At 42.4% G+C, this 26,650-nt stretch overlaps 2 long non-coding RNA genes across 2 annotated transcripts in view; one reads left to right on the forward strand and one right to left on the reverse strand.

Annotated features, from left to right (window-relative positions):
- The window catches only part of LOC309542848, a 680,556-nt gene that overhangs the window by 384,661 nt on the left and 269,245 nt on the right, over window positions 1–26,650 (reverse strand). The gene's annotated exons all lie outside the window — the stretch shown is intronic.
- Window positions 1–26,650, forward strand: part of LOC309542857 — a 320,404-nt gene that overhangs the window by 81,611 nt on the left and 212,143 nt on the right. The gene's annotated exons all lie outside the window — the stretch shown is intronic.

Below are 26,650 nucleotides of genomic sequence, written 5' to 3' on the forward strand. Positions count from 1 at the left end.
GTTGGGGGAAGAGTGTATACTTTAGAGTAAGATGCTCTTGGAGTGTAGAACAGATGATTGAACGGGTGGGGTTGGATGGGAAACATGTGCATCTTCCAGTCTACAGTAAATCTCTACTGCTTTCCTACCACTGGATCTACTCAGAAGTAAGCTCCATTACTTCCAGGGGGGGGGAAATCTGTTTTCAATCCTGTTGGCTCCGAAAATGGTGGGAACTTTGTTCTATAATTTCCCCATGGTTTTCATGGATGACACCATGTGAAGAACCTTGAGACAGTATTCTAGCATACAGTTATTTAGGGAGGGGTAGTCCTTCCGGTGGAGGACACATTGTGCTCCTTCTGGGGTAGTTGGTCCACCTTTGGTCCCCACCCGGCACTCAGCTCTCACCTGTGGCTCCTAGAAGCTGCCAGCATATGGCAGTGGCCACATCCCGGGAACAGCTTTGATTGGCTGACTAAACCAGGTGAGGGTAGCCGATGGGTCTCAAACCCTTGGTGAGTTGGGGACTTCCCCAGCATGTGGAGGCAGGCTCTGGCAATTTGAAAAAACGAGGCCAATAGTGGGTCCAATGGTCAAGAAAGCGGTTTCTACATCTGCTGTAGAGGGAAGTGAGGAGCAAACGGGGCTCATCTACCTGGGAAGGTAGCCCAACTAGGAGAACTTAACCTCTGATCCTAAACCTCCGCTGGCTTGCGGTATATCTTCAGGAGAAAAAGAGGATAAGGAGTCAATCCTACACAAATTCAGAGTGAAGTCCCGAAGGCTGTTGGATGGCTCCTTGTATGCCTCCTTACAAGTCTGAAGACAGAGACCACCTGAATGCGGATATTTGTAAGCCACTCTCTTTGGGAACCCTTTTTGGCAGAATAGGGGAATAAAATGCTTTAATAGATTAATGATTCAGGTCCATGTTTTTTTCACATTCTAGAGATTGCTGCTGGTTAGTTTGGTGTCCAAAGTTTGAGAGGGGAAAAAACCAAATAATGGACACTAGATTCCTGGGCTGCCTATCCCACTAATAACTCTAATAACGAAAAAAGAAAGGCATTGTATCTTCAAGAATAACTTCAAAGATGAGTACATGCAACACCAGACAAATAATGACTTTTCTGAGGCAAAGTGGGCTTTGTGATAACCTTGTGATACAGACCAGGTAGAGGCACCTAAAATCAATACTATCAAATCTGCTTAAAATCCTGGCAATGAAAAACAGCTTCCTATCATTTTCTCAGGCAAGTTTTAATGGTTTCATATAAAATCAATGGAACAGAAGAACGTTTTCTTTTTCATTTGCTCATCCTGTCTAAATGTCTTTCTTGGGAATTGGAAAATAATTTTCACAGATATCTTCCATTAAGTGCACAAGGAGAAATTCATACCACAGCAGGGTCACTGTGTCAGGGTCACTACAAGCATTATTTTGCCTACCTTACACTATTAAGGCTGTAGACCTATGGCTATTTAACTAGGAGTAATCTCCGTTGAACTCAGTGGAGACTTGACTTCACCATAAACGAATGCACTATTAATTTGGTTAGACATACTCTAGTTCTCTTTTTGACATGCAACAATTAAATTTAGACTAACACTCTCTAAAGTTGGAAATAATTTTAATCATCATCATCATTTTTTTAAAAAAATAATTGTATAATAATTAATAGGAAAAGTAATGCAGTAAGCCAGCAATTTACCCAGGAGTTACATTCCAGGGATCACGTCTAAAGCCAAAATGGTGTATAGTCAAAACACATTGTGTTCAATGGTGGGTGGGATTGCCAAAGTCTTTTTTTCCCAGACGCCCACGCTCTTTCCATCCCCTTTTTATTTATTTAATATTTATTTATTTTCCAAGCGTGTGAGGCTGAATGTGCACAAGTGAAATGCACATAAGTTGCAGACTTGTGGTTATTCTTATGACATTATGTCTGCATCTCTACCTTATAATTTTTATTGTCCCAACTTCAGAAGCCACTGATCTTTAAAGTGATGGATATTCACTCCATTGCTGGTGTGTGGGTCTGGGGGTGTGTGCTTTTCACTTAATAATTGCACTTGTATTCTGCACTCATTTGTATTTTGTCTCGCTCCAGCAGTTTTGCCATGCTCCAATGGGCAAAATATTTTAGCATTTTAGCGCACTAAAAATGCTAATTAGGAAAAGGGGTCGCTATACATTAGTCTCATTTTACTGAGCTGCATGCTTAAATAAAGGCTGGTGGTCTCAGGCATTGGGATCTGTGGGCAGAATTTTCTTCTCAGTTTTTCTGTAGTAAGTTGCTGACAGGTTGGTGATATAATAGACTGGTACTAGGCCAGTGCAAAACAGGTGTCACATCTGCTGGGGAATGATGAAGTGGCTGTAGCCTAGATGTGCCTTGTGGAATTTAAAGATTGCATTCCTTTTATAGATTTATCTAGCTCATTAAAACAACACAGAAAGCTTTGTTGCATTTGACTTTAAAATTAAAATACTCCACAAAGAGCTATTTAACGCTCACAGTGCTTGTATAAATATTTCATGGAGAAGGGAAGCAGAATAGATATATCAGAATCTCTTACCCCTAGCCAACAGCTTTTCACTGGGACAACTTCAAAGTAACAAGTTGTATCCCATCTGCAAAAGAGAGAGAGAGAGGGAGAGAGAGAGAAGGAGGCAAATTTTGCCAATTGCCCCATCTCTCTGTAGCCCCACCACCACCACCACGGCACCTTCCATACTGATCTGAGGGGGGCCTTGCCCTCAGCAGCATATTTGCAGGACTGCAGGGGGAACTGAGAGCTGTCCCAAATTCCCTCCTCTTTCAATGGTTGCAACTTCTACTGGATTCAACCCTGTCTGTTTAAACCCTTTTATTGGTTGGTTGGTTGGTTGGTTGGTTGGTTGGTTGGTTGGTTGGTTATTTGCACTTAGAGCCCACCATTCCCCAAAAGGTCTCAGGGTGGGTTGCAAACATAATCCAATCAAAAATTAGGGTTGCCATATTTCAAGAAGTAAAAATCCACCCACAAAAGTTGCCCATTGAAAGAACTGCTACTGATAAAAAAAGGTGGTGCTTGTTCATTCATCCAAAATGAATGCTCCATTTTCTATACTCGAGAATATCAATATTTTGGGATATACTCTTTTGTCCTCATGTTGCTTTGCCATGGCATCAAATATGGTTAATTCCTTATTTAAATTTCCTAATAAATATGAAATTCCCACTATAAAGCTATTTGGAAAGGGGTGATTTGTAATTACTCGTTTTTGAATTTTTCTCATTGAAGTCATTATTTCACCATTATAAGTCACAAGAGTGTCCTTTCCCCCCAAAGCACCAGCAAAAGTTGCTGTTAAGCCATTCATTGTAATTATGATAGGAGTCAAAAGTGAAAATATAGATATATGTGAAAAATCAGGCTGTCCATTTTTTAAAAAAATCTAATAAATGAACAAATTATCTGCAGTTATTTTTGGTTTATCTATTGGATGTGCTGCTACACCACAAAGTAGAATGTAATTATGTAATGTAATTATGCATTAAAATCTATATGCTCTAAATGCAGCCACGATCTGTGAGGAGCTGGTTCCACTCAGTTCACATAAGGACACATTAAGAAAGTTGTAATATGGTTCCAATCTCCCATTTCAATAAAAGAAACCACAAAGGCATTCAAGGTTGCTATGAACCTACCCTATATACATTAAGATGGATTCTTTGACCACTGTGTCAGTTGTCATACATTTTCTAGTTTGAGTGATACAGAATTTGTAAAATATAGGCAACCTGGAAGTGATAACAGAAAATAATTGTCCATCTGCACATGTTGACTATCCATTTTGTGTTGCCAATTGTGTTGCCACCAGTTGAGAGTGGACCACACTCATCCTGGTTTGATCTTTAACTTTTTCCACTGGGGTGGGTTTACATTTGAATCTGAAAATTAATGGGTTGTACTTATTGCATTGTGAGGCTTTCTGGCATCACTTCATAATGACATCTCTCCACCACCCCCCTCGCGCCCCATCTCTGTGTGAGCTGTGTATAATAGATAGATGAATACCAGTTAAACATAACACTTCATTTGTCTGACAAACTGTGTGTTGGCCTACAAAAGCTCATGTGACAATTAGCTAATGTGCCACATCCCTCATTGCTGCTTAGGCTCATGATTGTGAATTGCTACTTTAGTAAACATTAAAAAGGGGGGTGGAGGTAAAATCAGTGCTGGTTCCTGATTTTGGCAGAACAACCAAAAACATACTTTCACTGGGTTTCCCTCCCTGAGTAGGCTCATCTCCTCCTCATTTAGGGTTGCCATACGTCCAGAATTTCCCAGAACGCTGTAGTCGGAAGCAGCGTCTGAACAGAAACTACTGAAATGACTGGGAAAATCCAGACATTTGGCAACCAATGTTGGAAGTCAACATTCTGGCAAACTCCCTTAAAAATAGCTCAACATCATTGGACTCCCAAAAAGCTAAAAAAACAGGAGGAGGAGGGCTCAACACTTTTCACTTTTTGAAATATGATAACCCTACCTCATTGCCACTGTTGCCTATCCCTCCAGCCCCATTTCCTGTTGTTGTTTAGTCGTTTAGTCATGTCTGACTCTTCATGACCCCCATGGACCAGAGCACGCCAGGCCCTCCTGTCTTCCACTGCCTTCCGCAGTTTGGTCAAACTCATGCTGGTAGCTTCGAGAACACTGTCCAACCATCTCATCCTCTGTCGTCCCCTTCTCCTTGTGCCCTCCTCCTCCTCCTCCATTTCCTACCTCCCCTCAAAGAATGAGGGCAAGGAGTGTTTCACCTCCTTGCTCCCTCCTGGCTTACTTGGAGAAGGCAAGTGTGAACTGATAGCAACAGCAAGGAGGAGGAACATCAGGGCCAGCAGACTGGATCCACAGCTGCACTCAAAATTTATGAATGGATAAATCTGGGGAGGCCTTTTTCCAAATTTTCTCCAGGGGAATACTACAATTGTCCAACAGTTTAGCAGGAGCTTGAAAAACATTTTCAAAAAATTGTCAGCTAATGACTGTCTGCACATTTTGGGCTCAGCCTTAAAATAATCTAATAATATTTATTGCCTAGGAATAGATTTCTATTCATTAAAGGGTCAACAGATAAAGCATTGGCATTCTCAATATTTCAGAAGTAAATGGTTGATATGTGAATTCACACAGATATTCCTGCAGTGAGAAATGAAATTGGTATCTGGAAAATTTAAATCAAAATGATTTAAACAATACTTTTCATGTGAAAGAGGGTATTAAATATTTGAAGCTTAGAGCAGCACGGCCTGTGGAAAAAATATTGATAAAATCTCTTTTTTTTAATGCTTCCAGCTATTTAGCGTGGAAAAACCAGAAGGTTTCATCCATTATGTGCTAAATTTAAAAAGCATAGCCAAGCAACAAATATAATTCTCGATTAATATTTAATCATCAGGGCCACTGGTGCAGTATCAGAATAAGAAAATACATGAGTTTATTTGGCAAATTGCTTGTTTAATTGGCTCTAGAGATTATTTTTCTCTCTAATCACAGCGTATAGGTCTTTACATGCATGGAACAGAATAGAAAAGGCAGCCACTGAATTGTGCTGCCTTGGTTAGCTTTGTAAACATACTGCTCAATTCAGTGACAGACTAGAAAAAGAATATAATAGATATTTAGGGAATGCTGCAGGTCACGACTATAATTTTCTGGGCCCACTACAAAATACTTATTTTTTACCTTTAAAGCTCTTCAGGGCTTGGGGCCATAGGTATGTTGATTATGAGCCTCCTAATCTGATATGCCTTCAAAATCTACACCAAAAAAAAATTGCTCTGTGCCCTAAACTTAAAGTTTTGTGCTGCCACTCAGAAGTGTATACTGACAGGTTTCCTAGTTAAGAGCCCCTCTACAACCCCAAACATTTTTATATTCCTTCCAAATCAGGGTCAAAGCTGTGTGCTAGTTCTGTGGTGTTTTGTGCCATGCCTTGAACATCACAGGCAGAGGGAGCCCTAGCGACCACCTCAAACTTAATGTTTTTGTATCCACTAAAAAACAACACCAAAGTTTTGGGCTTTTTTGTGCCACAAACCCAAAATGTTAGCTTGGCACTCCAAGTGTGTAATTGGGGTGGGGTGGGCTCCTAGTGAAGACTCCAAACCAACATAATAATATATCTTCTAAATGTATGTCTTTTTTTATAAAAAAAAAGCTTTTTAGGTTTATACATTGCACTAATGTATTTTAACGTTTCAGAACTTGACTTCCTTCCCCCTCTTTCTGCAGTTCCTTAAATTTGTTTTTATTATCTTCTGCATACCCAAATTAACTTAATTTGCTCATTTATTCATCTTTAAATATATACTCTTATAAAACTGCAGGTTATTACAATATAGCTATTGTATATATTGCTACACATGCTGTAAATTTTATCTCTTTCTTGCAGTTTTTCCCATTCTTCCATCTGAATACAGTGGTACCCCGCAAGACGAACGCCTCGCAAGACGGAAAACCCACTAGACGAAAGGGTTTTCCGTTTCGGAGGCGCTTCGCAAAACGAATTTCCCTATGGGCTTGCTTTGCAAGACAACAGCCCATAGGGAAATCTCAGGGACAGCGGGGAAGCGCAGCGCGTCTTCCCCACTGTCCTCGGACCTCCTCCCGCTGCCGGCTTCGGAACGAAGCTCCGATGCCGGGCGGCGGGGGGGAACGCCTCCTCCCGCCGCCCGGCATCGGAACGAAGCTCCGATGCCGGGCGGCGGGGGGGGAACGCCTCCTCCCGCCGCGCGGCATCGGAACGAAGCTCCGATGCCGGGCGGCGGGGGGGGGACGCCTCCTCCCGCCGCGCGGCACCGGAACGAAGCTCCAATGCCGGGCGGCGGGGGGGGAACGCCTCCTCCCGCCGCGCGGCATCGGAACGAAGCTCCGATGCGGGGGGGGACACCTTCTCCCGCCACCCGGCATCGGAACAAAGCTCTGATGCCGGGGGGGACACCTTCTCCCGCCACCCGGCATCGGATGGCTTTCCTGAAGACTTGGGGTGGGAGGAGGGTTTTCCTTCCCACCGCCAACATTCAGAATGCTGTTCTGAATGTTGGCGGTGGGGAGGAAAAACCCTCCTCCCACGCAAGCCCCGGGAACAGAGGGAAAGCGCTGCGCGCCTTCCCCTCTGTTCCCGTACCTGTCCTGAAGGCTTGCGGTGCGGAGAAAAGCCCTTCTCCGCACCGCCAGCCTGGCAAGCGGTTTCCCTAGGAACGCATTAATTGATTTTTAATGCATTCCTATGGGAAACCGTGCTTCGCAAGACGAAAAACTCGCAAGAAGAAAAAACTTGCGGAACCAATTAATTTCGTCTTGCGAGGCACCACTGTATTGTGTCCTGTTAAATTAGCAAAAATGTATAAATCCAAAAAAAGTAAGTGTTGGAAATGTAAAACAACAGAAGGAACATTTTTTCATATGGGGTGGGATTGCAAAATTGTTAAGAAATGTTGCAAAATGATTTACAATGAAATGAAGAAGTTGTTTAAAATAACTTTTGTTAAAAAACCAGGCAAGAATGGATTTACCAAGATCACAAAATAATTTGTTTATATATGCAACTATGGCTGCATGAACATTATTAGCATAACATTGGAAAGAAGAACGTGTCCCAGCTAAAGAAGATTGGCAAATAAAACTAACGGAATATGCTGAAATGGCAAAATTGATAATGAAATTAAGAGGAAGAGACGACAATGAATTTAAGGAAGAATGGAAGGACTTTACTGCATATATACAGAAGCAATGTACACAGGTCAATACATTGGCAGGGTTTAAATACTACTTGTAATTTTATTATGAATGGACAGTAAGTAATTTAAATGGTTAAAACTTTATAATGGACATGTAGCACATTGATATACACTGGAACCAAGGAAAGGATAGGGGAAGTCAATCTGTTTTGCTTTGTTTTTGCTTTTATTACTGTTGTTTGCTTTATTTTTGTTATTGTTGGAAAATGAATAAAATGTTATGGGGGAAAATAAGTGGGATCAAGACTGTGGAATACCTTCAGCGGACAGGCTTGCACAATGCCATTCTTAATATCATTTCAACGTGTATTGCCCATCTATTTTGTCTCTGTTTTTATGCAGTTTCTATATTTTATTAAAGTGAGAGCTGGACCGTAAAGAAGGCTGATTGCTGAAGAATTGATGCTTTTGAATTATGGTGCTGGAGGAGACTCCTGAGTGTCCCATGGACTGCAAGAAGATCAAACCTATCCATTCTGAAGGAAATCAGCCCTGAGACTCCAATACTTTGGCCACCTCATGGGAAGAGAATATTCCCTGGAAAAGACCCTGGTGTTGGGAAAGATGGAGGGCACAAGGAGAAGGGGACGACAGAGGACGAGATGGTTGGACAGTGTTCTCAAAGCTACTAACATGAGTTTGAGCAAACTGCGGGAGGCAGTGGAAGACAGGAGTGCTTGGCGTGCTCTGGTCCATGGGGTCACAAAGAGTCTGACACGACTAAACAACTAAATAACAACAAATATTTTATTATCGTTTTTAATTTACTTAAAAGGTAAAGGTACCCCTGCCCGAACGGGCCAGTCTTGACAGACTCTGGGGTTTGTGCGCCCATCTCACATCTATTGGCCGGGGGCCAGCGCTGTCCGCAGACACTTCCGGGTCACGTGGCCAGCGTGACAAAGCTGCTCTGGCGAGCCAGAGCCGCACACGGAACGCCGTTTACCTTCCCGCTGGTAAGCGGTACCTATTTATCTACTTGCCCCCGGGGGTGCTTTCGAACTGCTAGGTGGGCAGGCGCTGGGACCGAGCAGCGGGAGCGCACCCCGCCGCGGGGATTCGAACCGCCGACCTTTCGATCGGCAAGCCCTAGGCGCTGAGGCTTTAGCCCACAGCGCCACCCGCGTCCCCCTTTAATTTACTTATCCCCCCCAAAAAAAAAAATGTTCTTAAATATTGGGAATGGATAAAGGGAAGCATGGCATTTTTGTGTCTTCTTTTGTCAGCAGTTTCATGTACCTCTGTGATCAAGTGTTTACATGGGAATGAGTGTTGGGGGCGAAAAGAATGTGTCGCTTTTGCTACAGCAAGCAAGCTGATAATCCCTCACCTTGACCCAAGAACACACAGCTGACGAGTCAGGATGGAATGGGGCAAGGGATGCATTTCCAGATATGCATGTGAATCCATTTACAAGGAGCAGCCGTGGAGATGAGCCTCGTGGTTTGCCTTCTATCTATGCATTTTCGAGCTGTTTCTGGGCTCTCTCCACTTCGGTCAGTAATTTGGCTTTAGATCTGTTTTGTATAAAATGAAACTTTGTGTTGTCCTATTCACTATAATGGAGTTAGGGTTCACCCTCCCCCGGTCTTTGCTACAGAAAAACAACATGGCATTGGGAAGGGGGGTTGTTAAGTGCAACTGAGGGGCCTTCTTTGCCTTCAGTCACATTCTGATGGAGCCAAATCCAACTGGAAATAATGTGATGCCAACACGTACACTAGATGATCTCTGACTGGCTGGCACCACATAGTGAAGGAGCCTCTTCTGTTAAGTGCAAAGCAGCTGACCTGGGGAACAGTGAAGCAGCACCAAAAATAGGCAAAATAGTAGAAAGTGAGCATTTAATGGACTGTTCCATTTTCCCACAAGATTTCCCCTGGCCATCTTCACATCTAATATCATATAAATTCAATGCATCACTAAATGAAGCATAAGGGGGGGGGATCCTTATGAAACCTCACTACTCTGAATCAAAGCCCTGTGGCAGACTTTGAGACACCAGCTGTTATCACACAACACATCACAGATTCTTTTGGGTTCTTCCCTTTTTAGAATTTCTCTTTACAAATTTCCTTCTTTTTCAGATTGTGTTTTTCCTTCAATATCAAAGCAGAGCACATGGTGATAAGAGTTTAGTATCTGCAGATAGACAGGAAATTAAGGATAAAGTTATGGGGAAACTGCAGCACACGAGCTGGTTTAGGCCTGTTTCTGTTCCTCTTTTTGTGCACTGATGATGAGAGATGATGTGATTTATTTTTGATATAATCTGACATTTTTATGAATAGCTGATTCTAAAAGAAGCCAGCTTTCTTTTTCTTTTTTTAACAGATCCTGCAGCATTTGTCTAGCCCATTTTATGTTGCCCTTCACCCCATCTCCACCTTCCAACTACACACACACACACACAAACACAATTGCTCCTGTAGAATCAGTGTGATTCCAGCTCACCATACAAACATCTCAGATCACAATACAGTACTACCTTCCATATTATATTGATAATTGAGCGAGAATTATGATGACTTTGTTGCTAAAAAAAGTAGGATAAAAAAGTAGTTTTTTAAAAAGTTGTATTTCGTAGCAAAGCAAAATGAGGCTCATGTGCAAAGTTGCAGGGCAAATGCTAGTCTGAGGAACATTGAGAGAAAATACAGGATTGTATTTCCATAATGCTCCAGAGCATGTCATTGTAACAAATGCAATCAGCATTTTTACAATCATATAGGATGCCCAAATATTGTGTGTGTCCCCCCCCCTTAATGCATACTGATTCATTAAAGATGAGAGTAATAGAACTGGGAAAGCCCTGCTGTGTGTCTCTGGGCAGGTACTAGCCTGCCATTCTGTTGCTTTTGCAGAAGCCTCCCATCTGATCACACTAAAAGGAAAACTCCCTGATGTCAGCTGCTTTTCAGTTCCACAAGTGTTTACTCTCACTTGTTGGTGTCACTTCCCTTTGAACCTTAATCAGCTGGCCATTGCCAGATCCATTCTGTTGGAGGTTTGTTCACTGATTTAGGTTTAATTAGCCTCTGACCATATGGCTGAGGATGAGGCTTCACCAGAGAGGGCTTTAGTTTGAGCAGGGAAAAACCAGTAAACCAGCCAATGCTACTGTCGATTCCTGCAGCTCTGCTGGCTCAGCTCTCCCTTGCCTCCTGCAGGGACCCCGAATCACAAGAGCAGGTGCCAGCAAAAATCACGATGCAGGAAAAATCATGAAACCAGCCAATGCCTCTACATAGCTCCATCCTTATTTCAGACATTGTGATATATCGGTATACAGTGGTACCTCACAAGACGAATGCCTCGCAAGACAAAAAATTTGCTAGACGAAAGGTTTTTCCGTTTTCGATTTGCCTCGCAAGACGAATTTCACCTATGGGCTTGCTTCGCAAGACGAAAACGTCTCGCGACTTTGTTTCCTTTCTCTAAAAACAAAGACATGTTTTGTTTATAATGTTAATTTATTTTCCCTTCAATTTTTGAACTGCTCTTTACAGTATGTGTGACTTTAAAGAGCAGTTAATAAACTGTTGTTGTACCAAATTTGGCTTTGTTTGGACTTTTTTTGATTTTCAATGCATTCCTATGGGATTTCGTGATTCGCAAGACGAAAAATTCGCTAGACGACAAAACTTGCGGAACCAATTAATTTCGTCTTGCGGGGCACCACTGTATTGTGATGTTTAGTTGGTGATATATCACGATGTTGTATACCAGATGTCACCCAGCCCTAGTCTTGATGAGAAACATCCTGCCATTTGCCTGTCACCAGACATTTGTCTGCATTGGGCACCATTTTCCACGAAGCTGCTAACAGGAGATATAGGCACCACAGCATACAGTACAAAAGCTACATGGGGCTGAAAGCAAGACAACCGAGTACAGCAACTCTGGCTCTGTGGTTGTGTCAAACTGTGTGGTTTTAAGGATTCATTGGCTTCTTGAGGGTGTTTTAATGACAGATTAATGACTGGTTGTCAATAGCAGCAGAAGTGCTAATTATGTGCGAGAACAGGATGAAAGAGGGGTTTAGGGGTCATTCTGGAGCACATATTGAACTGAGTGGAACATGAGAGAAAACGTGGCCACAAAAGCAAATTGAACACTGAAGTTAGCAGGGGGAAAGAAAAGATCAACGTACGGAGTAGACTAGACAGCGGCTGAGCAAAATGGAAAGTAGAAACCAACATTGTATGCTATCTGTGCTGGTCCCGGGGGGAGGTTACTGTGACGCGTGGTCAGAGTCCGGTCCTGGGTCGAGGGTCTGGAGACTGTCCACCAAGGGCGAAGCGGGGTCCAAAGTGAGGAGCCGGGCAAGGTCGGGAACTCTGGAAGAACAGGTCTGGGTGCTGGCAGAAACAGGTTTCCAACGATGTTGCTCCCACAACCTGGGACCGGGCTGACTGGCCTTTATCTTCTCTGAGGCCAGGGGCGGTCCCGGCCCACAGGTGACCCGCCTCTCCTGGCCTTAAGGCGAGCATTCCTCCTGAGAGAACCCAGTTCCCTCCGCCTCTCTGCCCTGAGCCTCTCCACCTCAGGAGAGGCTGGAGGGTTACTGGACCCAGGGGGAGGCTCACCTTCCCTTGACAGGGCTGGGAGAGGCGCACCTGTAGGCAATGGGTCCTCAATCACCTCCGGAGCCAGAGTGGATTCATCTGGTGTCTGCTCCTGAGGATCTGGCACAGGTGCAGGCACTTCAGAATCAAGGCCCTGACCCAGTTCAGCCGGCCCTGGAGGCGGGGATTCCTGTGCAGGCTGGGATTCCTCCGGTTCAGCCTCTGAATCAGATTCCCAGGCCATCACACTATCAGCCAGGAATTGGGACCTCATGAAATCTGGATTCATAGGTGTTACCTGCTTCTGGTTGGTTGAGTGAGAACATCACCCTCCTTCCTAGCTGGTCTCTGATGAAGAGGATGGACTTTTCCAACCCTGGTTCCATGAGCATCATCCAGAAGGTCCATCAAATTTTACAACCTCCCACCACAGGTGCCTCACTTTCCCCTCTTGCAGCAACCAGTCACCACCTCCCCTTCAAAGCATTAAAGCATCCACAAATAACACATACCCTACAAATAACACATACCCTACTTATTACCAGTTTTTACGAGGGCAAGAAGAGGATGTTGTGGTTTCAATTGACTGCGCCTGTCTGAAGTGGTACACACAGTCCAGGGAAAGTTTTGAAACTCTTTTTTTTTTATAAAATTTTTATTGGTTTTACAAGAGTTTTTATAACAAACAAACATAAAAGAAAAACAGACAAACAAACAAATATAATTTCAAAATGTCCTTTCATAAACTTCTTTCCTCGGACTTCCCCATACCTCCCCTTTCTGCATCCTCATGTCCAAATTTTATAGCAACTTATAAATGTTTTTTCCGATCCTAATTCATCATAGTCCTTTCTTAATCTAATCTTATATTACTGCAACCCTTTCTCTCTGTAGAATCTCGACATTCTAAACTTCATCAAGTTTATAATAGTTCTTAAGATAAATCTTAAATTTCTTCCAGTCTTCTTCCGCAGTCTCCTTTCCCTGGTCACGAATTCTGCTCGTCATTTCCGCCAATGTCATATAGTCAATCACTTTCATCTGCCATTCTTCCAAGGTGGGTAAATCTTGTGTCTTCCAATACTTTGCGATCAGTATTCTTGCTGCTGTTGTTGCATACATGAAAAAAGTTCTATCCTTTTTTGGCACCAGTTGGCCGACAATGCCCAAGAGAAAGGCCTCTGGTTTCTTAAGAAAGGTATATTTAAATACCTTTTTCATTTCATTATATATCATCTCCCAGAAAACCTTAATCTTCGGGCATGTCCACCAAAGATGATAAAAAGTACCTTCAGTTTCCTTACATTTCCAACATTTGTTATCAGGCAAATGGTAAATTTTTGCTAGCTTAACTGGAGTCATGTACCACCTATAGACCATTTTCATCACATTTTCCTTTAAAGCACTACATGCCGTAAATTTAATACCAGTGTTCCACAACCTTTCCCAGTCAGCAGACATAATATTATGACCAATGTCCTGTGCCCACTTAATCATAACTGATTTAACTGTTTCGTCTTGTGTATTCCATTTCAACAGCAAGTTATACATTCTTGACAAATTCTTAGTATTGGGTTCTAACAATTCTGTCTCAAGTTTTGATTTTTCCACCTGGAAGCCAATTTTCCTGTCTTGTTTAAAAACCTCCATTATTTGATAATAGTGGAGCCAATCTTGTACTTTGGGTTTTAATTTTTCATGGCTCTTTAATTTCAGTTTCTCTCCATCCTGTTCTAAGATCTCACAATACTTTGGCCATCCGACCTCCATATTAACTTTCTTGTGGGCCTTAGCCTCTAAGGGTGACAACCATCTAGGGGTTTTGTTTTCCAACAGATCTTTATATCTCATCCAAACATTAAACAACGCTTTCCTTACAATATGATTTTTAAAGGCACTATGCACTTTGATTTTGTCATACCATAGATATGCATGCCAGCCAAATGCATTATTGAAACCTTCTAAGTCCAAGATATCTGTATTCTCGAGGAGCATCCACTCTTTCAGCCAGCAGAATGCTGCTGCTTCATAGTACAATTTTAAGTCCGGCAGGGCAAATCCCCCTCTTTCTTTTGCATCTGTTAAAATTTTATATTTTATTCTGGGCTTTTTGCCCTGCCAGACAAATTTCGCAATGTCTTTCTGCCACCTCTTGAAACAGTCCATCTTGTCAATAATCTGCAAAGTTTGAAATAAAAATAACATTCTAGGCAGTACATTCATCTTAATCACTGCAATTCGGCCTAACATTGACAATCTCAAATTTGACCATATTTCTAAATCTTTTTTAATTTCTGACCAACATTTTTCATAATTGTCCTTATACAGATTCAAGTTTTTAGATGTTAAATTAACCCCTAGATATTTCACCTTCTTAACCACCGTCAGACCTGTCTCTTCTTGAAACTTATTCTTTTCCATATCTGTTAGGTTTTTCCCTAAGACTTTAGTTTTTTGTTTATTCAATTTAAATCCAGCTACCTGTCCAAATTGTTGGATTATTTCCAACACTCTTTTTGTACTAGTGTTTGGCTCCTGCAAGGTCAAAACAAGGTCATCTGCGAAAAGTTTTGAAACTCTTTATTCTGTTAATTGCATAAACTGCCCCCCTGACATGGCATTCACAATGTTCTATGTCGGCTTTCAACTATGCTGGTAGATCATTCACACTGCCAAGTGTTACTGAAGCTGTCAATCTTACAGTCCCCCAACACAATGTGTGAACGTACATTGCCAAAGTGTTGACAGCATGTCTATAGTTTTGACAGCATGTTCAAAGTATTGAATATTTCCCCCTATTCCTTGCATAAGGGTACCATCCTTTTCAAAGACCATGTCTTCAGTTGCATTCCACTTGATTCTTAACCAGTGGGCAAGGATCATGGCCTGTAATTTCCAGGGTCATAAGTCACAGTGTAGTCAAATAACTGGAAGTAAGAAAGCCACAATTCCTCTCCTTCCTCAATTGTGGGTAAAAGTATATTTTCGTAGTTGATTTTTAAGACCTCCATTGTCTGCTTATTTGAATCACGTTTCTACAATGAAAGTACTCAATGTGACCTACGCTTCAACAGCAAAACCAATATAAAAATGATAATACGCTGACCAAATAGACACATAAAAGCAATTCTATTTTAAGATAAGACTGGTCAATAGCTTACAAAAACCTTACTGAAATCAAGATATGATTTCAGTTTTGAAACTCTTTATTCTGTTAATTGCATAAACTGCCCCCCTGACATGGCATTCACAATGTTCTATGTCGGCTTTCAACTATGCTGGTAGATCATTCACACTGCCAAGTGTTACTGAAGCTGTCAATCTTACAGTCCCCCAACACAATGTGTGATATCCTTATGTTGATTCTATTTTCTATTTGAGCCACAATTTTCTTGGTACTTCATCCTATTCATACTCCCTAGATGTGGGTAGCACTGTGGTCTAAACCACTGAGCCTCTTGAGCTTGCCAATTGGAAGGTTGGTGGTTCGAATCCGACCGATAGGGTGAGCTCCCATTGCTGTGTCCCAGCTCCTGCTAACCTAGCAGTTTGAAAGCATGCCAGTGCAAGTAGATAAATAGGTACCTCTGCAGCAGGAAGGTAAATGGCATTTCATGCACTCTGACTTCTGTCACAGTGTTCCATTGCACCAGAAGCAGTTTAGTCATGCTGGCCACATAACCCGGAAAGCTGTCTGTGGACAAATGCCAGCTCCCTTGGCCTGAAAGTGAGATGAGCGCTGCATCACATAGTCGCCTTTGACTTGGCTTAATCATCCAGGGGTCCTTTACCTTTTCCTTACCTTTACTCCCTTGATCAAAAACTTAGGCAAAATACAGTGGTATCTCGCAAGACGAATGCCTCGCAAGACAAAAAACTCGCAAGACGAAAGAGTTTTTAGTTTTTTGAGTTGCTTCGCAAGACGAATTTCCCTATGGGCTTGCTTCGCAAGATGAAAACGTCTTGCAAGTTTGTTTCCTTTTTCTTAAAACCGTTAATACCCAGGGAAACCGTGCTTCGCAGGATGAAAAATTCGCAAGACGAAAAAACTCTCAGAACGAATTAATTTCGTCTTGCGAGGCACCACTGTAGTTGACCCATTCCACTAGCAATTCATTTGTTGGATGATTACATGAATCACTTCTGAACAAAGATATTCTGACTGTCAGCTGAGCTCTCAGTCAAACTGGGAAGCAGTGACTGTGGCAGAAAAAATAACTCAATCCAATTCAATCCCTTTAGTCAAGAATGTTATAAAATATGGTACCAGCAAATGCATCCCCTGCTGTGAAAAGCTCTCTCTTTTTTCCTTGTTACTTTAACTTGCTTTTCCAGTAGCTTTTACATTTTATAAAAGGCCATTATTCCAATTTGATCTATAGGGGAATTGAAGTGTGCAAAAATAAGCCTATGGTCTAAGCCAGAACATTTGTGAGCTAATCTTTCCTTTTACAGCCGGGAAGAGAGCCTGTTGTGTACTATGAGAAAATTTACCTGGGTAAACACCCCGAAATGTGCCTATCATTTAATGTTTGCTTCAACATTGCTCCAATCCAAGAAGCTACTAAAAGAGAAGTGATTAATCTCGTCTTAGAGTTGGCACAGAGTCGTGCATGATTCTTAGTGAGGGAGACCAAGGAGATTTTCAGCCCCACTCAGTGATCTTAAAGATCTCCAAGTCAGGTACCCTCAGGGTATTTCCTCTGAAACTAGTTCTCATATGATATACTAAAAATGATTTCCTAGCTGAGGTCACTGTGTAAAATTAAAGAGTCTAGAGTTGCAAAGTGCATCACTTCAAATACATGTTTGTTTGTTTGTTTGTTTGTTTGTTTGTTTGTTTGTTTGTTTGTTTCTTGCATTTAAAACTCTGAGCCCAGCTTCGGCTGGGGAGGGCGGGATATAAATAAAATACTACTACTATTATTATTATTATTATTATTATTATTATTATTATTACTACTACTACTACTACTACTACTACTACTACTACTACTACGCTCCCTTCCTCCTGAAGGTGCTCTGGGCAGCAAATGTAGACAAGATAGAACAATTAAAACATCTAAAAACAATTCCAATACAGATGCAAACTGGGCTGTTAGCATATAAGAAGGACAAATATTGATTTTATGTATATTTTGACAATTTCATCACTGTTTTTAATGTCTGCCTTTTTTGCAATTGCTAATGAATATTTTATACTATTTTATACAAACTGCTTTAAGAGATTTTTATTAAAACAAAGTTATATATAAATCTCTCTTAACATAAATTAAATTAGATATAAAGGGTAAATGTGTTGTTGTTGCCAAGGACGCCACTTCACAGAGGGGAGATTATGAACATGTCTTGTGTTCTGCTTGTGGGCTTCCTGTAGACATCTGGTTGGACACTATGAGAAGAGGATGCTGGACTTGTTAGACCTTTCTTCTGATCCAGAAGAAGAAGAAGAGGAAGAAGAGTTTGGATTTGATGTCCTACTTTATCACTACCCTAAGGAGTCTCAAAGCAGCTAACATTCTCCTTTCCCTTCCTCCCCCACAACAAACACTCTGAGGTGAGTGGGACTGAGAGACTTCAGAGAGGTGTGACTGGCCCAAGGTCACCCAGCAGCTGCATGTGGAAGAGCGGATACACGAACCCAGTTCACCAGATTATGAGTCTACCGCTCTTAACCACTATACTGGCTAGCACCACCCCAAGTGAATTCCATCACACCAAAAGGACAATTGATACCTACAGGGAAGCATGTACTTCCTAGGCCCTAAAGGTAAAGGTAACGGACCCATGACAGTTAAGTCCAGTTGTTAACGACTCTGGGGTTGTGGCGCTCATCTCGCTTTACTGGCTGAGGGAGCTGATGTTTGTCTGAAGACAGCTTCCAGGTCATGTGGCCAACATGACTAAGCCACTTCTGGCGAAACCAGAGCAGTGCACAGAAACGCCGTTTATCTTCCCGCCAGAGTAGTACCTATTTATCTACTAGCACTTTGACGTGCTTCCGAACTGCTAGGTTGGCAGGAGCTGGGACTGAGCAACGGGAGCTCGCCCCATCGCAGGGATTCAAACCACCGATTCTGATCGGCAAGTCCTAGGCTCTGTGGTTTATACCACAGTGCCACCCGCATCCCTCCTAGGCCCTACAACACGGCTTATTGGATTTGGGTTTATTACAGCATTTGGAAACATAAAAACAAAAGGGCTCTTCAACAACAAGATGAAGCCAAAGCATCTTACAAACGGGCCAGCAGAGATGGAACTAGGACAAGTGATTTCAGTATGGCGTAGCCTCCACTGCCACCAGATGGAGGAATCATGGCCCAGGAAAGATGGCATTTCAAGGCATTCCAGGAACATATCATGCCATAGCAGCTATAATGCATTTTTGCTCATGGAATTCCCATGGAATTCTGGGTAGTGGGGAATAACAAGTCTTCAGTTTCTCAATTCTGCTTTGTAGATCAGATCCATGTGAAATGGCTTTCCAAAATTGACATGTTAGGAGACCAGCTTATCCTGCCGATCACTTTGCAAGCAGCAAAGTTTAGCATTCCAGATATTATCATTACACAGCTGTGTGTGAGAATGACCTTCTTCTTTAAAACAAAACAAAAAAAAGCTTTGACATCATTTGGTGGTATGAAAGGATCTGAAACTGTGCCAGAAGCAGGGCCTCCGTGTTTAGCTGCTGGTATCATTGGAGATGTGGCAGAGCACTAAGGTCCTAGAGTAGGTCAAACTTGCTAGGAGAAAGGAAATGGACAAAGCAATATGGGACCTTGCATTCACAGCAAATGATGGCATTATCAGAATCCTGGAATTTCACATTCATAAGCTTTATTGTGATGAGGTGGTCCTCTTGTTAAAGGAATACAGCAACATTTAGGTGGATTACTAGAGCACGCGGGACTCCCTGTTAACTGGTTATGGCAGGTGAGTTGGGCTTCTGATCTCCCATGCTGCTTCTGCTTCAAACAAGGACTTGGTCTAAAGGGCTAACCAGTTTTAGGTACCCATAATCTGTCCCTAGGAATTCTACATAAAGTACAGTGGTACCTTGGGTTAAGAACTTAATTTGTTCTGGGGGGTCCATTTCTAACCTGAAACTGTTCTTAACCTGAGGTACCACTTTAGCTAACGGGGCCTCCCGCTGCTGCTGTGCCTCCGCTGCGTGATTTCTGTTCTCATCCTGAAGCAAAGTTCTTAACCTGAGGTACTATTTCTGGGTTACCAGAGTCTATAACCTGAAGCATCTGTAACCTGAAGCATCTGTAACCTGAGATACCACTGTACTGAATACCCTAAGCAAGACAGTAGAGTAGGGTTCAGAAGCCACATTCCTGGAACCACTCTTCCTCTTGGACTCCCTTAGTAGATGGGTGTCACAGAGCGAGCTGGTCAGTAAATCATACAGTTCAAAGTTGAAGTTAACTTTATTAGCCAAAACACAATCTTCACAGACTTAGCTGAATGCCCTGTAGGTCTTGCTCCACGAAATCAGTTGCTAAGACAAAAGGTCCCCACCTCCCAACAACTGTCTATGTCTCCTGCTCTCTAGGGCTTATTCCAAGCAATTGGAGACTGTACCTGCATGCAGACTGCCTTTGCTCTGCCTTTTCTGGTTCCGGGAAACAGTGGGGAGGGGAGCTTGTCACAGCAGGAGGGGAAGACACCCATGACTCTTCACCAGCCTGACTCATCTCTGCCTCTTGGTCTCCCTCCTCTGCTGGAATTCTCTCTACCACAGACTCTACCTGCTCACTAAACCCTGTCATCTCTTCAGCTTCCGACACCTCCTGTTCCCAGTCTTCTTCCTCTGGCCACTCATCATCTTCCCACCACCACTCCCCAGGCTCTGAGCCTTCTTCCCTTGGTGGTTCCCCAGTTCGTTCCTCCCACCATTCCTCTGTGTCCAACCAGTCCATGACAGTAGCTTGGGATTTTAATGTCTGAGAATGTTGTCCTTGGTCACGTACCTGCTTGGCATGCACAGTATCCCAGGTTCAATCCCTGACATCTCCAGGTAGGGCTGGGAATGCTCCTGCCTGAAACCAAGAGCTGCTGCCAGTCAGAATAGGCAGTATTACGCTAGATGGGCCCAATAGTTTGACTCAGTTTCCTATATTCCTCAACCATTCAATATTAGTTTTTAGTATTTGTTTGCTTTTGTGTTTAATATATCTGTTTGTTGTAAGCGTGGCTCTCTTATTTCTCTGTGTGTATCTCCATTTAATTTCGGCATCCTGTCCTCCATTATTGCTGAGATTTTGCTCTCATTGCATTACTTAACTTTAAACTTTGCTTAAGATTAAATTTGGCCTCTATATTTCCAGATTGCAGTCTAATTTTCAGAAAAACAGAACTAAGTAAACCCCCATTTGTCCTCCTCTCAGTGGACTGCAAGATATAATCAAACTGTCTAATAACTCTTTGCCATAAATGAATTCAACGATTAAGCAAATTATGAACTTTAAAGGTACAATCTGCAGATTAATGGCAATTCATCTCTTTTCCACAACACTTCTGTAAAGTCCTCTTCCTAGGTTATAAAATGTTATACTGAATGTGCAGCTATTTTATGTTCATTTATTTTCTGCACAATTTATATTTTATGCTCCTTTTTTTTTACCCCATCTGCATCCCTCTCCCCAACTGGAGCATGGGGTTGCCTTATGTGCTCTTTTTCCAGGACACATCCTCCTTTTCAGGGGTACGTAAAATGAGAGTTGCCATAGCGATCCATAATTAAAAGTAGAAGTCAGCAAATGTCTCCTCTTTTTTGCTCTTCAAAATATGGCAACCCTAAAACCCCTTTCCAGTCCTGGGAAGAGCACGAGCAGCATTTATGCGACACACCTATGTGCTGCAGCTGACAGTTCAGAATTACAACAGGGGTTTGGGGGAGATCACAGCTCAGGGGAAGATGAGGGGAGAAGTTGGGAAATAATGGGAGAGGAGGAGGAGGCAGAGCTGGAGCAGCTGGCTGACACGTTATCACTTGAAAGCATTCCAGACCCACCTTCTCCCAGAACCCGGCGAGCCTTAAAAATAGGAGAGCAAAGGGCTCAGAAGCAAAGGGCCCTCAGCGCCAACCATAAAAGGGATGGTGAATGAGGAAGGGGAGGGGAGATTTACTCAGGGCAACACCATTAGTCCAAGTAGCTGCATTCCCAAGCCTCTCTCTGTAAATATTGAATAAAAAGCAGGTGGTAAGAATTTTTCCTTCTCTTATCCGTTCCTGGCAACCTGCCATGGGGGTTGGTTCCTCTGCCTGACAAATATGCACTGATTTCCTTGACAAACTTACATTGCGATTGCAAATGTTCCTCCTTTGGAGTGCTGTAGGAAGGAAATGCTTCTGTGCCCTCAATTTATATTCTACCCAACATATTTCCCCCTCCTTTGTGTGTGAAACCCATGCAGCACATCAGGCTAGTAAAAAGAGTGGGGAGTTTGGGAGTAGGGAGAGTACCATCTTATTTGCCAGGGCAACTTTCCCCCGTTAATGGAATTTTGAATACCATCCAAGTTCCCTTCTCTGCACATATAGCGACCCTGCTTGGGAGACTTCACTGGGAGACGTTTCTCTGTGGTGGTGTAATTATTATGTTTGCTTGCGCAAGTTATATTCATTTATGCTGTTACAGCACTATAACAGCATCTATTTGAGCAATCTTCCCTTAGGGACAGTCAGTGTGGAAATCTAACTCATTTTATGGTCTGTTGCATAAAAGCTACAGCATGAGTTCCCTTTATGAGCTTCCCTAGAGAGGTATTCCTAACAAACTCCCAAGCGCTTCAGTCACAATATTCTTTGGGAGTATCATGCTTGCTCTGCTCGATCTCTGTTTACGTATTGACATGCAATGTGTTTGAGCAGTTGGTCATTAAGACACTTCATCTTTTTCTAGTAGTGGCATCTGCCCTGTGGAATGCCCTCCTGTCACAATCTGTAAAATGGGGATAGCGTTTCCCCCCAGATACATGGGAGTTTAATATTTGTTGGTTACAGTTATACCCCACTGTAGGGATGATCGTGGGGTCCGGAGGGAGCACACTCCCCACCCGCAGGCAGCCACAGCTGTCTGAACATCGTGCCCGCTGTCTAACCCTTTGAGGTCTCAGTAGTCTGTGGTGCCCTGTCTGTAACCTTTGTCTCTGAGACCTTTTGTCTCCTTCGTCATACACTGTGCAAGGGGAAAATGACGCGGTGGAAACAGGTGCCAAAATAGCTTTGTACCACCCCTTGATCTCAGGACTGGAAGATGTGTAAAGGTCACAGCCCAAAATGTATCTGCTTGGGTTTGCATATTTGTGTCAATAAAAGGAGGCTCCACAGAGCTGGCTGGCAGCTTGCATGCAGCCCACCTGTGCGCAGCTCACCTGCATTATCAACTCCTGCCTCATGTCCATCACTTCACCCCACTTTTGTTCAAAGGAACTCAGGGTAATATTTATGACACATACAGAAGATCTCCCATCCCGGCAGTGACCTAACACAGACCTAGCAATGCCTTTGACTTCAGTCAATGTTGGTACATCTTGTTGCCCTGGACCATAACCTTATAGCTAATAGCTCATCCTAGTGTGGGACCTATTTTATATACCACGTCTACCATTCAAATCAATTCTCATTGCTGATCCAGGTCCTATGAGGCAGTTTACAGATACAGAAATGTTGGGAATATAGTTCTTTGTTTTGAAGAAGATATGATAACTGGGTGGTAGGCAATTGAAATCACAGGAGAACTGCATGGGCGATTAGTAACAAGAATGCAGCCCTCACTGTAGTGAAAGCTAGAATTTCTGTTACTGCCACTGAAGCAAGTTGAAAAAAATTTGCATAATTGCTAGCCACCCATCCACTTGAAAGAAAATATGCTGTGAAGTCCTATTAGCAAGTGTCAGTTAAAATATAGCTATGCTTATAGGATGTGAGTGATTCATCTGATAGACTTGAAATGTTTTCGTTGCTCCAAGGCAAAGGAATATATATGAATATATATATATATATATATATATATATATATATATATATATATATATATGCAGGTTTTGGTGTCTTCGGGTGTCTTCCCGTGTAAGAGTCGGGGTGTCTGTGCGACGTTTCGACGAGGTCTCACTCGTCATCTTCAGGCTGGTGCTTTCGGCTTCTTGTTACTGGAACAGAGCAGAGTCTGGTGTTTGAGTTCCTATAAATACTGTTGAGGGGTGTGGTGTATAGCCTCCAACGTTCTGGGCAGAGAGGAAGTTCCTAGATTAGTGTGCCTTTTCTTCTTTTGTTCCTTAATTACTTGAGGGATATCTTGGGTGATTTCATGAGTGATATTCTGAATACCACTGGGTGGGTCATTAAGTGTAGATTAGTTGCTAAAGCTTTCGTGTCTTGACCTCTTGAGCTTGTGAAGAGTTTTTCTGAGAAGATGGCTGTGCTGCATTTAGTTGTGCTTTGGCTTGGCTTCGTGTATAGGGGCGAGCTGTGGTTTTGTGCCTTGTGCCAGCCAGATCTGTGTAGGGATTGCAGATCCCAAAAACCAAGACACAGAAGAAAACAATGGCATGGCCCTCCTTCCTTATATCAAGGGCACTACAGACAAAATCAGCAAAATCCTCCATAAACACAATATCAAAACAGCCTTCTGCACCAACCAAAAAATAGCCAATATCCTCAGAAACCCAAAAGACAAAATCCAGCTGGAAAACCAAGGGGTCTATGAAATACCCTGCAAAGTCTGCCCAGCCACGTACATTGGACAAACAAACAGACGAATAAATGCACGTATCGCAGAACACAAGAATGCCGTCAAAAAAGAAGAAAAAACTTCCTCTCTTTTCCAACACATGAAAGAAACAGGACACGAAATTAATTTTGCAGATTCCAAATTGCTCTTTAATATGGAACATCACCACAAGAGAATAATCATGGAAGCCATCGAGATAGAGAAACACCCTCACAACATGAACAAGCGTGACGACACGTCCCGCCTGCCAGACATCTGGAAATTAGCCCTCCCCACAAAAACCGACACCAGAACCAGAGGCACACAGAACGCCGTCACCAATCAACCACACCAGACCCAAACCCAGACCCTCTCCACAGACATATTACAGACTCCATCCAGTAGCCAAACTATAGTGGCACCTCCGGATGCTGCACCCCCCTGCAATCCCTACACAGATCTGGCTGGCACAAGGCACAAAACCACAGCTCGCCCCTATACACGAAGCCAAGCCAAAGCACAACTAAATGCAGCACAGCCATCTTCTCAGAAAAACTCTTCACAAGCTCAAGAGGTCAAGACACGAAAGCTTTAGCAACTAATCTACACTTAATGACCCACCCAGTGGTATTCAGAATATCACTCATGAAATCACCCAAGATATCCCTCAAGTAATTAAGGAACAAAAGAAGAAAAGGCACACTAATCTAGGAACTTCCTCTCTGCCCAGAACGTTGGAGGCTATACACCACACCCCTCAACAGTATTTATAGGAACTCAAACACCAGACTCTGCTCTGTTCCAGTAACAAGAAGCCGAAAGCACCAGCCTGAAGATGACGAGTGAGACCTCGTCGAAACGTCGCACAGACACCCCGACTCTTACACGGGAAGACACCCGAAGACACCAAAACCTGCATTCCTGTACCCGTGAAAATCTACGAAAGCAAATATATATATATATATATATATATATGGAAATCCTTGCAAGTAGACCATTGTGATATGGACCTGTTTCTCTCTTTCTTAGAATTAATGTTTTGGGTTTTTTGCCCCGTCATACTTTTCATCCAGGCTTAAGTATAACAAGGAAGTGGCTCTTCAAATGAAAGGAAAATACAACATTGATTATACTGATATGCCAGTGAACAAGGTTATGTCCTTTATGGGGAGTCAAGGTAGCACTCTAAGCTTCAGGCATGGCAACTTCAGAAATTCTAGTTAAGAATGCTGTAAGTGCAAAAGAGCTTAAGGATGTGGTAGACATATGAATTTGCAAAGAAGCACTGGGAAGCTAGGAAGATACATGTGGATTTTTTTAAAAAAAAAAAGTCAACTTCCTTTATATCCTTTGCTTTTTTAATTAGCTTTTACAAAGAATGTACCTTTGACATACCAAGAACCAATATCGTATATAATTATAGCAACTTGGATGTTTTTTTGCAAGATACAGAAAGCTTTTAATAATGCCTAAATTGCCTGGATGGGAGAAGAATATGCTATAATGAGGTAACTAACGCTGTGCCCTCTAGCTATTGTTAGACTGACATTCACATCTTCCCTCCCTGACCAGGTTGGCTGGAGCTGATGGGAGCTGGAGTCCAGCAGAATCTTGAGAACACCAATTTGGCAACTGCTAAGCTAATGCTATTCCACGGTTTAGGGGGGTGAAATGTGTTGGCTATTCTTTTGCTATAATGTCAGAATTAACTAATTGTATATGTACACAAGAAAAGAGGCAGAGTTACAAACATTTTGCAAATTGACCACTTTTGCCATCCACTGGAGAAACAGTATACCCAAAGGAGCATCTCCACCCCTATCATTCAGCCCGGACACTGAGGTCCACTTCCAAGGATCTTCTGGTGGTTCCCTCACTGTAGAAAGTGAAGTTACAGAGAATCAAGTAGAGGACCTTTTTGGCAGTGGCGCTCTTTGGTCATATGTCAAGGAGATAAAGAACTAAAAGATAAAGACCTACACAACTTTTAGAAGACATCTGAAGGCAGCCCTGTATTGGGAAGTTTTTAATGTTTGACATTTTATTATATTTTTATATTTTGCTGTGGCTGGGGAAACTCAGCCAGATAGGTTGGGTATAAATAAAATTATTATTATTATTATTATTATTATTATTATTATTATTATTATTATACAAACCACATACTTCAAATATTATAAGCTATATATTTGAAATGTTATAATTTATATTGTGTCTATTCTAGATTTTATTATTGTATTTTGTATTATTGCCTTTTGTATGTTCTTGTAGAAAACAAAAAAAAAAACTTAATTATGAGACCAGTGTCTACATTTCTCATTTCAAGAGAGTACTAGGGGTGCCAGTCCCAAAATAGATGCAGGGAGAAGGGGGATAACATGACATGACTGCCATGGGGAGTGCAGCATAACACAAAAATGGAGAAACGTCTACTTCCAAAAGCCTTGTGCTTACTGTGGGAAGTCAGCTATGTCCTGCTGGTCCTGAGAACATACAATGATCAACAATCCTTGTTGTGACCATACAATATTGATTACACACACACACACACACACACACACACACTGTTGCTGTCTAACAG

This window comes from Podarcis vaucheri (genome assembly GCF_965113315.1).
Source record: "Podarcis vaucheri genome assembly, chromosome: 1".
In the NCBI taxonomy this organism is placed as follows: domain Eukaryota; kingdom Metazoa; phylum Chordata; class Lepidosauria; order Squamata; family Lacertidae; genus Podarcis; species Podarcis vaucheri.